Source organism: Panthera uncia, unplaced genomic scaffold, assembly GCF_023721935.1.
Source record: "Panthera uncia isolate 11264 unplaced genomic scaffold, Puncia_PCG_1.0 HiC_scaffold_115, whole genome shotgun sequence".
In the NCBI taxonomy this organism is placed as follows: Eukaryota; Metazoa; Chordata; class Mammalia; order Carnivora; family Felidae; genus Panthera; species Panthera uncia.
Genome location: NW_026057755.1, coordinates 5,581 through 17,846, shown reverse-complemented (window position 1 = coordinate 17,846; position 12,266 = coordinate 5,581). Strand labels below are relative to the sequence as shown.

The 12,266-nt window shown below is 37.2% G+C and overlaps 1 pseudogene; it reads right to left on the bottom strand.

Moving 5' to 3' along the window:
• Positions 1 to 9,286: 9,286 nt before the first annotated feature.
• LOC125916785 (40S ribosomal protein S29-like) lies at positions 9,287 to 9,458 on the bottom strand (annotated as a pseudogene).
• Between the last annotated feature and the right edge of the window lie 2,808 nt (positions 9,459 to 12,266).

Genomic DNA, 12,266 nt, shown 5'->3' with positions numbered 1-12,266 from the left:
ACCAATGCCCAGGCAACTATTGATTCTTAAATGTATACCACTAGCCCAGTTCTGCCTACCCAGTTCCCCGTCTGCCTATCTAACTGCCTATTAGTTCTACTTTGCTTGGTTGTCTCAGAGACACCTCAGACTCAACATGTCCAAAATAGAGTAATGGCCTTCTGTAAACATAGTTCTCGCCCATTGTTTTCTAAGTCACTGAAGGGTACCACTTCAGATCTAGAAATAAAACTCAGAAACCCAGAATCATCCCTGACACCTCCATCATACACATCCTTGCAGGATATCCAATTTATTATTCACTTATGTCAATTATGCTTTCCAAGTTAAAGAAAAATAACTTTTTTGCAGTGAAGAATTTTACACGTATAAAATATAAAAGAGTTAAAAAAAACATAAAAAATATATAAGTGTGTACCTATCACCCAAGCCCCCAAATCCAACCAGTGGCCAGTGTTGCTTCCTCCATACCCCCAGCTATTTTCCCCTTCCCATATTATTTTGAAGCAAATTGCAGATATCATATGATTTTCTATGTAAATATTTGAGTCTATATCTCTACAAAAGATAGAAAAAATGCCACAATGCCATTATAATTTAAAAATAGCAATTATTTTATAATATACATTATTTACATTTCCAATAGACTCATAAATATTACTATATATGTATAATTTGTTTCAGAGAGGAACTGGCTGATTTTGGTTGGTGTATCTTTTTTTAATTTTTTAAAATGTTTTTCTTTTAATTTTTTTTGCTAATTTTTTTTTATGTTTATTTATTTTTGAGAGAGAGACAGAGTGTGATCAGGGGAGGGGCAGAGAGAAAGAGGGAGACAGAATCCAAAGCAAGCTCCAGGCTCTGAGCTGTCAGCACAAAGCCGGATGCAGGGCTCCAACTCACAAACCGTTAGATCACGACCTGAGCTGAAGTTGGACACTTAACCGACTGAGCCACCCAGGCTCCCCAATTTATTTTAATTTTTTGAAAGAAAGAGACAGTATGAATAGGGAAGGGGCAGAGAGAGAGGGAGACACAGAATCTGAAGCAGGCTCCAGGCTTCTAGCTGTCAGCACAGAGCCCCAGGGTCTTACACTCAAGAATCTCGAGATCATGACCTGAGCCAAAATTGGACTTTTTTTAAAAAAATTTTTTATGTTTATTTTTGAGAGAGAGAGAGAGAGAGAGCAGGGGAGGGGAAGAGAGAGAGGGAGACACAGAATCCAAAGCAGGCTCTAGACTCCAAGTAGTCAGCATAGAGCTGGACACGGGGCTCGAACTCATGGGTTGTGAGATCAGGACCTAGCCGAAGACGGACCTTAACCAACTGAGACACCCAGGCGCCCCTGGAAGTTGGACTCTTAACCAAATGAGCCACCCAGGCACCCCTGTTGCTGTATCTTTTAAATCTTCTGTATTTAACAGATTTTTTTTTTTTAACGTTTATTTATTATTGACAGAGAGAGAGAGAGTGCAAGCAGGGGAGGAGCAGAGAGAAAGGAGACACAGAATCCGAAGCAAGTTCCAGGCTCTGAGCTGTCAGCACAGAGCCTGATATGGGGCTCAAACTCACGAACCCTGAGATCATGACCTGAACTGAAGTCAGATGCTTAACCGACTGTACCACCAAGGTGCCCCAATTCTCTATTTTTTAAAAAATAATCTTCTATATTTTTGTCTCTGTTTTCCTAGTAATATTTTATTTTTATTTAAGGAAGTAAGTTGTTTGTCCTGTAGTTTTGGCCACAATCTGAATTTTGTCAGTTGCATCCCCATGGTATACTTACCATGTTCCTTTGTCCTCTGTATTTTTTATAAATTGGTAGTAAGATCTAGATGTTTTATTAGATTCAGGTTTAATTTTTTAACAAGGTGTTTTCATAGGTGGTGGTGTGTTTTTCCATTAGAAGACATACAGTGTGTGCTTTTCTTTCTTCTAATGTAATCTCCTTTGTAACTGCTGTTGAGTAATGCCTGGAGAAATTCATTCATTAGGAGTTTTAAATGGGGATATAATTCTATCATTCTTCACATATTAGCTGCAATGTTTCTACAGAGGGAAGTTACCCTCTTCAATTATCAGATTACTTAGTGGTTTAATTTATATAAGACAGCAGGATAGATACTTGCTTCTTTCCCTTTTTACTAAATATCTCTTAACCCCGTCTACTCTCATTTTCAACTACTACCATCCTGATAAAAAATTCTTAACCTAACTTCCAAGATCTTGAATCTTTGTTATCCTCCTCCTCTTACAAGGTCCTGAATGATCTTCTCCCTGACTATAAAAACCTCATTTTATACCTCTTTCCTTTTTTTTTTTTTAATTTTTTTAACGTTTTTAAATTTATTATTAAGAGACAGAGAGACACAGAGCATGAGCAGGGAAGGGGTAGAGAGAGGGGAGACACAGAATCTGAAGTAGGCTCCAGGCTCTGAGCTGTAAGCACATAGCCTGACGCGGGGCTGGAACTCACAAACTATGAGATCATGACCTGTGCCGAAGTAGGTCACCTAACCAACTGAGCCACCCAGGCACCTCATTTTATACCTCTTTCTAGCTCCTTTTCTTACTATATCTGAGCCACACTGACCATTTTTTAAATTTCCTAAATCTTCAAGGTCTTTCCCATTTCAGGGCCTTTGTGCATGACTCCTCTGTCTGGAAAACTTTCTCCAACTTCCTCTTTCCATACTAACTCTTAAATTGCTTTCATAAGGAAGTTTAGACTGGTATTCCAATTATAACCTCTCATATCACCTTCTACTTATCCTTCATAGCACTTCTTGTAGTTGTATTTATGTGACTATTTCTTTAATATTTGCCCCTGCCACTGAACTATTAAGTTCCATGAAGGTAGGGACCATGTCTCTTTGGGCACAATATTTTTTTCCTAAGCTTAACGTAATGCTTGGAATATAGTATGTGCACAAATAATAAATGCTGAATTGAACAACATTGAATTGAAGTCAGATTTGGGAAAAATAAAATACTTTGTCTATATTTTTAAAGAGCAAATATAAGCAACGTTTTTTGAGTGCAAAGTACCATTCTAAGTTCTTCTAATATTCACTACAACCATATGAAGTAGATATTATAATTATCTCTACTTCAACAGTTAAGGAAGCTAAAGAGAGATTTAAGCCATTTGCCCAAGCTCACGTAGATAGTAAATGTCAGAGTCAGGATTCAAATCTAAACAATCTAGCTCTAGAACCCAAGGCATCAGGTTAAAATCCTAATGTACTGCAATTTGTAGGAATACACTATGCAAATGTCTACGTTGGAGAGGAACTGATCTTAATTTTTTGAATCCTAAATTCAAAAATCCCAACCAAGGGGCTTACTGGTTTAGCTCAGGTCAGGTACTCATCCCTAAACCACTCACCTAATTCAAGGCAATGGACATGATAAGAACATGAGGCTTTCATGCCAGATATGTGGACGCTGAGGAACAGTTTCCAGGAGAATGGGGCATGCCAGGCAGACAATCTCATAGTAGAGTACACACATATTTCTTCCCATATATCCAATTTCATAAACTCCCTTGTCTGATATAATGTAATTTCATCACACAGAACAACAGATAGCTTGACACCTCTTACTGAGAAACTATTCAAAGACATCCCAGCTGCTACATTTATCTGATTCCCAGAATGAACAGAATCAAGTCTGGATATGGTTGTACACAATTTTGCAATCTATGGGCTAAATGACAAATTTAATGATCCTCAGAACAGTAGAGTCACAACCTTCGCAAAGGGTCTAAAATCAGCTCCTGCCATGTGAGAAATTACCTTGAGGTACTGGTAGTGAGAAGTAAGGGGAAAGAGGTGAGGGAGATTAACATACTGTGGATAAGGTACAAGTGGGCTGAAAGACCCATACTACCCAAATATAGGCCATACAATGTTCCTAATCCTTTTTTTCCCTTCCTGTGTCAGCTTTCCTCACCTATGGTGAGGTAATGAGGATCAGAATTGAGTTTGAGCTGGGGTCCAACAGACTGAAGCTACATGGAGCCAACAGACACACTTGTCTATTAGAAAGATTGCAAAGGCAAGTACACCTAGTCAATAGCTGTATTTCACAAATTAGCCTGGTGAGTAGCTGTGGATTTATTCCACATTTCTTGGGCAGAGGACAAGTGAGGCCAGAATGGTATCATCTATGGATGGCTGATTTAAGACCTCATAAATGTTGAACACTTAAAGTACCTCATGCATCTTTAGTGAATTGTGAATATTTGGTACATCTTGGTTCTTCTTTCACTTTGTAGTTCAGAACATGTATGATCTACTTATTTTTATATCTCTCCAATATACCCCTAATGCCATTTGCTTCTGTACTGTTTCATCTAGCCTCCTTATTTTTTATTTTTCTTATTGTCTATAACAGAATTAAAAAGTCTTTTTTAAACGTTTTATTTATTTGTTTGTTTATTTGTTTATTTATTTAAAGTAATCTCTACACCCAACATGGAGTTTGAATTCACAATTCTGTGATCAAGAGCTGCATGCTCTTCTGACTGAGCCAGCCAGGTGCCCCCAAAATTCTTTTTTTTTTTCTGAATTAAAAAAAATGTTTATTTATTTTTGAGAGAGAGAGAGAGAGAGACAGTGGTGAAGGGGCAGAGAGAGAGGAGGACACAGAATCTGAAGCAGGCTCCAGGCTCTGAGCCGTCAGCACAGAGCCCAATGTGGGGCTTGAACTCATGAACCATGAGATCACAACCTGAGCCAAAGTCGGATGCTTAACCAACTGAGCCACCCAGGTGCCCCGCCCTGAAAATTCTTAATACAGCAAATGCATATTACAAATTTAAAAATCACGTATAGTTAAAATTACCTTTGAAAATCTCTTAAATCACTGTAAAGCAAAATGTGTAGTGTTTACGAGCCATATTGGAGGCTGCCACGCTGCCTCTCAATAAAGTCCAACACAGTGGATTTTTCCTCCTGTGTTGGAACAGATTGCTCTTTCTTCAATTGAGCACCAGAGGAAGTTGTTGGTTTCTATTTAGGGACTCTAGATGTGCACTCAGATTGCTAGGTGTCCACACTGCAACAGGCAGGAAACTGAGACCAGCTGAGGAATTGACACATTTATGTCTTCTCTCTCATGCTTACCCTGAACAGTCACTTGCTGAGTGAAATGATCTGATGCCTCTTTCTCTCAGGCCCACTTGAATTCATATGAATTAAATGTGTGTATGTTGTTCTAGAATACAAACGTAAAGTGATGAAAGACAAACAGGATATTTATAACTTAAAAACCTTTAGAAAGAAGAAAAGAGAAAGTGACATACACTGGTCACAGCTACAGATTTTATCTCCTATCTTGCTGAAGAGTTGAGTGAAGGAGATCATAGGACCAGCAGATCTCATAGACATTCATTTGTTAACTCACCCCCTTAGTAAGGAATAATTTCAGTATGTGTGCCCCAGGTTCTGTCTTCTGGGAGAATTTCCCCTGTTTATATCTCACAGGGCCATCCCTGAGAAAGAGCTTAGGGAGATTCCTCTGAAGAGGGAGGACTTGACTATTTTAGGGTGTACTTTTTGTTGGCATATACGTTTGGACTGTGGCTTAAGGGTTAAGCAATAATAACAGCACCCTATGCAAGGATTGAGGGTTTTTGTTTTTGTTTTGTCAGTACTTCTTTAAGACTTTAGTTAGCTGCCTATTGTTTTCATTTTGGGGGACAGTGAGTTTGTTAATAACCCAATCTAGAAGGCATTTGTGGTAAGGAGTGTAAGATGGGGATTTACCAAACCTGTGACAGATGGTCATCTTTAGATCAATGCAATACTGTCCAGTGATAGGTATTACAAAAATAGAATTCCCATAGTAGCCATCTAGATGGGGGAAAAGGTGTTCCCAATTCCCTTAAGTGTTTTCCTAATGCGGTCTTGTACTCGTACTACATTTTGCTAGTCAGTTTGTTCTTTTATTTTCCTAGATGACTATTTCCTAACATCTCTTCTGTCAAACCCCCAATACCTCCTTTCCTACTCTCACTCACAACTGATGACCACCATAACAATAATTACCACACATTTAGTGGCATAACACAACACAATGTATTGTCTTCTAGTTCTATGGGCCTTGACACAGGTCCTGCTGGGTTGTAAGCAAGGTGTAGGCAGGGCTGTCCCTTTCTGGAAGCTCAAGGGGAGAATCCATCTTCTTGTCTTTTCCACCTTCCAGAGGCCACCTGCATTCCTTGGCTCCCGGTCTCCTTTTTCCATCTGCAAAGTCAGCAACTTTCTGACCCTTTTCCCATCATCACATGTTACTCTGGCCCAATCTTGTGTTTCCCTCTTCCACTATTTTTTAGTAACAGTTTTATTGAAGATCTAATTCACATACCATACAATTCACCCGTTTTAAAGTGTACACTCCTATAGTTTTAGTGTATCCATGGAATTGTTCTTCACTACAACCAATATAGAACATTTTTCATCATCCCCAAAAGACACCCTGTACACCCTAGCAGTCACCCTTTTGTTCTCCCCACCCACAGAGCCTGGCAAGCAAAAATTTTTCTTTATCTATGGATTTGCCTGTTGTGGACATTTAATATAAATGGAATAATACAATATGTACTTTTGTGCCTGACTTCTTTCACTTAGCCTGTTTTCACAGCTCAGTCATGTTGTTGCATGTGTCAGTATTTATTTCATCCCTTTCTTCTGCTTTTAGGACTCTTCTACAAATAAAATGCACTTGTTAGGAAGAAGAATTTCTGTTGGCAGTACAAGGAAGGAAGAACAGGTATGGGAAAAACTGATGAATATCCATAAAAAAATACAGCACACTAACACTTGTTTTATTTTTATTTCATTTTGTTTTTCTTTGTTAGTTATTCTTTTCTGGTTGTTGACAAAATTTCCAAAGGATTCATCTCAAATATAAAAGGAGATTTAGGATTTGAATTGCCATAGGCAAGGTATACAGAAGAAGTCCCTCCTTGCTTCAAAATGAGAACCAATTTGGAAAGCTTCCAGGTTTACCAATAATTGGTTTATTATCATAAGTTTATTGCATTCAAAGTTGAGAGGGCAACTGCTCCTATGGTTCGATTTCGATGTCATGTGGAGGAGCTGCTCCATTCCTTAAGTTGCCCTGTGTTGGAAGGAGTATATTTGCTTCTACAATGGGATTCTATATTTAGATGTCAATTCCTTGAATTTAAGGCAAAGTCTCCTTTTTATTTAGTGGGCTCACCAATATATATCTGTACATCAAGCATTTTTCCTGAGCTCCACAACGAATAGCCATCTGTTCCTGCCCCACGATCATTTCACATGCAACATTTCCAAAGAAAAATTATTTATCTTGCCCTGGACCTATTTCTTCCTTTGAGTTTCTCATTTCAGTGAATCGTATTACCATTCACCAAATTTCCCAAGGTAGAAACCTTAGTCTTCCCATCACCCATACCCAACCAGTAACTAGTCTCCTGAGTTGTTATCATGAACATTTGTTAATTCTTTCTGCCGGTCTCCATGGCCATTACCAGCACCTTCGTTCAGGCCCTTCACCAGTTCTCATGTGTAAGACTGGTGAGTTGAGCCCCTCTTCTGTCCATTCTCCACAGTGTAGCCAGGGATACAGAGCTGATCACATGATTTCTCTTTCTAAAAGCTTGTACAATGTTTTACTCATTGCCCTTAGGATACAGTTCAAACTCCCATATAATGTAAGATATCTATTTTCTGAGCCTTGTCTACTCTCCAATATTTATCTTCCTCTCATCACCTTACCATCACCAATTTCATGTTATCATATTTTCCCAATCTGCTTATATTCTGCTTATATTTCTCAATCTGCATATTTTCCCAATCTGTTTATATTCTCTTTACTGTCTGTCTTTTTATGTATCACGTCTCTTGCCTGAGAAACCCTTTTCCCCTTTCCTCTGGCTAACTCATATATGTTGAGACTCAGCTTAGTCACTAATATCCTTTAGAAAGGATGTTTCCAGACATTTCCTGCTTGAGCTAAATGCTCCTACCTATGTGCTTCATAACTTCTGTATACTTAACCAATACCAAACCATACTTATCACATGGTTTTATCTGTTAATTTTATTTTATGTTTTTCCAAGCACATTATAAAGTCCTTTATGACAAAGACTATTTTTTTGTGTATCTTTGAAAGCTGAGAACCTGTCAGAGAGCTGACAATTGGTTAGCTTTCAATAAATTTTGGTTAAATAAAGGGAAAAAAATTAAATGACACTTAATGGGTGGTTTGGGAGGGCTATGAAAACACATTTCATCCCCAGTATAGTTAAGTTTTTTTATTGTGGTAAAATACACATAACAGAAAATTTACCATTTTCACCATTTTTAAAAAATATTTATTTGTTTTTGGGAGAGAGACAGACAATGCAAGTGGGGGAGGAACAGAGAAAGAGGGGGACACAGAATCCAAAGCAGGCTCCAGGCTCAGAGTTGTCAGCACAGAGCCCGACATGGGGCTCGAACCCACAAGCCATGAGATTGTGACCTGAGCTGAAGTCGAATGCATAACCAACTGAGCCCCCCAGGAGCCCCCCATTTTAACCATTTTTAAGTGTATAATTCAGGGACATTAAGTACATTTGAATTGTGGTGCAAACGTTACCACTAATCCTTGCCAGAACACTTTCGTTATCCCAAACAGAAACTCTGTGTACATTAAACGATAACTCCCATTCTACCCTTCCCACAGTCCTTAGAAACCTCTATTCTACTTTCTGTTTCTGTGAATTTGCCTATTCTCGGTAACTCATAAAGTGGAATCATGTAATATCTGTCCTTTTTTAATCTGGTTTATTTCATTTAGCATACTGTTTTCAAGGTTTGTTCATGTTGTAGCATGTACCAGAATTTGATTTGTTTTTAAGGCTAGAAAACATTCCATTGTATATGTATACTACATTCTGTTTGTCCATTGTCTGTTGATGGACACTTGGAGTGTCTTGCTATGAATATTGGTATACAAGTATCTGTTTGAGTCCCTGGTTTAAATTCTTTTGAATATAAGCCTAGAAGTGGAAGTGCTGAATCCTATGGTAGTATAGTTTATGTTTACCCTTGTGAGGGACCACAACACCTGTTTTCCAAAGTGGCTGCATTTTACATTCCCACCAGCAGTGAACAAGAGTTCCAACTCTTTTTTTTTTTCATAATTGAAGTATTTTTATTTTATGTACAATGAGTTGACACTAGGTAGGTATCTTGGATATCTGCAGTTAAGGTAGGTATCTTGGATAACCCATTCAAGGAAGTTCAGTTAATCCAACTTAATGAAGCCTATATCCTTCGTGTCCTGACAGAAACACCAGCAGCACATATTGAGGCTGTATTTCCAGTTCAGAGCGTGCTGGTTTGAGCAGATGCAGCAAGAAATGAGAATGCTGGCCACATTTCCTTGAATGGCTCCAGTAGAGCTGCTGGTGATCCATCTTGTTTGCTTGGATGCGATGAGGCAAATGGCTGAAAAAGGGTTCCAGTTTCTCACATCTTCACCAACACTTCCTTTTTACTCCCTCCCTCCCTCCCTCTTCCTTCCTTCCTTCCTTCCTTCCTTCCTTCCTTCCTTCCTTCCTCCTTCCCTCCCTCCCTTCCTTTCTATGCTTTTGAGCATGAACTAGTATCTCCTTGTGGTTTCAATTTGCATCTCCCAAATGGCAGTGATGTGGAGCATCCTTACATTTGCTTGTTCACCAATTGTATATCTTTTTTTGGATAAATGCCTTTTCAAGTCTTTTTCCTCTTTTTATATTGGTTTGTTTTTTGTTGTTGAGTTGTAGGAATTCTATATATTCTGGATAAAAGATATATGATCAGCAAGTATTTTCTCTCTTTTGGTGTGTTATCTTTTCACTCTCTTGATAGTGTCCTTTGAGTAACAAAAGTTTTAATTTTAATTTGGTCCAATTTATCTACTTTTTATTGTTGTTGTCTATTTGTTTTTAATGTCATATCCAAGAAATCATTGCCAAAATCCAATGTTAAGAGTTTTTTTCTATATTGCCTTCTAAGAGTTTTATAGTTTCAGCTCTTATGTTTAGGTCTTTGATCCAGTCTGAGTTAATTTTTACATACGATGCTAAGGTAAGGGTCCGGTTTCATTCTTTTGCATATGGATATCCAACTTTCCCAACACCATTTGTTGAAAGACTACCCTTTCTCCATTAAATAGTCTTGGCACCCCTCTTGAAAATCATTTGACCACAAAATGAGACTTTATTTCTGGGGGCTCTATTCTATATGTTTATACTTATACCAGTACCATGCTGTTTTGATTACTGTGGCTTTATAGTAAGTTTTGTAATCAAGAAGTGTGAGTTCTTCAACTTTATTTTTCTTTTTAATATAGTTTTGGCTGTTTGGGGTCCCTTGAGATTCTGTGTGAATTTTAGAATGGATTTTTCTATTTCTGCAAAAAATGTCATTGGGATTCTGATAGAAATATCATTGAATCTGTAGATTGCTTTTTGATAGTATTGATATCTTAATATTATTAAGTCTCCAATCCATAAACATGGGATGTCTTACCATTTATTTCTGTCTTTAATTTTTTTCAGCCACATTTTATAGTTGTAAGTGCACACTTATTTTTCCTCCTTGGTTAAGTTTGTTTCTAAACACTTTATTCTTTTTGGTGCTATTGTAAATGGAATTTTCATTTTAGATTGTTTATTGCTATTATATAGAAATAGCAATATAGAAATATGCACTCTTTTTGACTGTTGATTTTTGTATCCTGTAAGTTTTCTGAATTTTTTATTAGTTTTAACAGTGTTTGTGTGTATGTGTGTTGTGTGTGTGTGTGTGTGTGTGTAGAATCTTTAAGGTTTCTACATATAAGATCATGTTGACTGTGAACACAGGTAATTTTACCTTTTTCTCCCCCCCGCCCATGTGGATACCTTTCCTTCCTTCCTTCCATATTTTTTTTTTCCCTCCCTTCTTCCCTCCTCTACCTCCCCCTCCTCCTCTTCCTCTTCTCCTCCTTCTTTTTTCTTCCTCTTCCCTCCTTCTTCTTCCTTTTCTGCTTCTCCCTCTCCCTTACTCTTTTTAATGTAAGTTTTTACCCTTGTAAATGTCCCTATTAGAACTACTTTTGCTACATTCCATAAATTTTGATATGTTTTATTTTCATTTTAATTTTTACCAATGTATTATCTAATTTCACTTGTGAGTTCTTCTCCAACTCATTGATTGTTTAAGACTATGTTCTTTAATTTCCACATATTTTTGATTTTTTAAACTTCCCTTCTATTTTTGATTTCTAGTTTCATTCTATTTTGCTAAGATGATGCATTGGGGGCACCCGGGTGGCTCAGTTGGTTAAGCATCTGACTCTTGGTTTCAGGTCAGGTCATGATCTCATGGTTTGTGAGTTTGAGTCCTGTATTGGGCTCTGCTCTGACAGTGATGACAGCATAAAGCCTGCTTGAGATTCTCTCTCTCTGCCACTCCCCTGCTTGTGCACTCTCTCTCTTTCTCAAATTAAATAAATAATCCTAAAGATGTATGATATCAATTTTTTAAAATTTATTCAGAATTGTTTTGAATATATGTATGAATGCATATATATATATATATATATGCTGATTAGTGCATACATGCTTATACTTATATCTTTTTGATGAATTGAATCTTCTGTCAAGATATAATGTCCTTATTTATCTCCTTTTTTTTATTATGAAATTTATTGTCAAATTGGTTCCCATACAACACCCAGTGCTCATCCCAAAGGTGCCCTCCTCAATACTTATTTGTCTCTTGTAACAGACTTTAACTTTATTTCTACTTTGTCTGATATTAGTATAGTCATCCTAGTGCTCTTTTGATTATTGTTTGCATGGAATATCTTTTTCCACCCTTCCATTTTCAGTCCCTTTATGTGTCTTTGGATCTAAAGTGAGTCTCTGGTAGACAGTATATAGTTGGATCATATTTTTAAATCAGTTCTGCTAGTCTCTGCCTTTTGATTGGAGAGTTTAATCCATTTACATCTAAAGTAATTACTGATAAGTGATGAATTACTAAATCCTATACCTGAAACTAATATCACACTATATGTTAACTAACTGGAATTTAAATAAAAAACTTGGAAGAAAAAATAAAATAATTACTGATAATAAAGAACTTACATTTGTCATTTTGCTATTTCGTTTTTATATGTCCTATAGTTTTTTGTTTTTCATTTACTCCATTACTGCTTTCTTTTGTGTTTTGTTAATTTTTTTGTAGTGACAGAT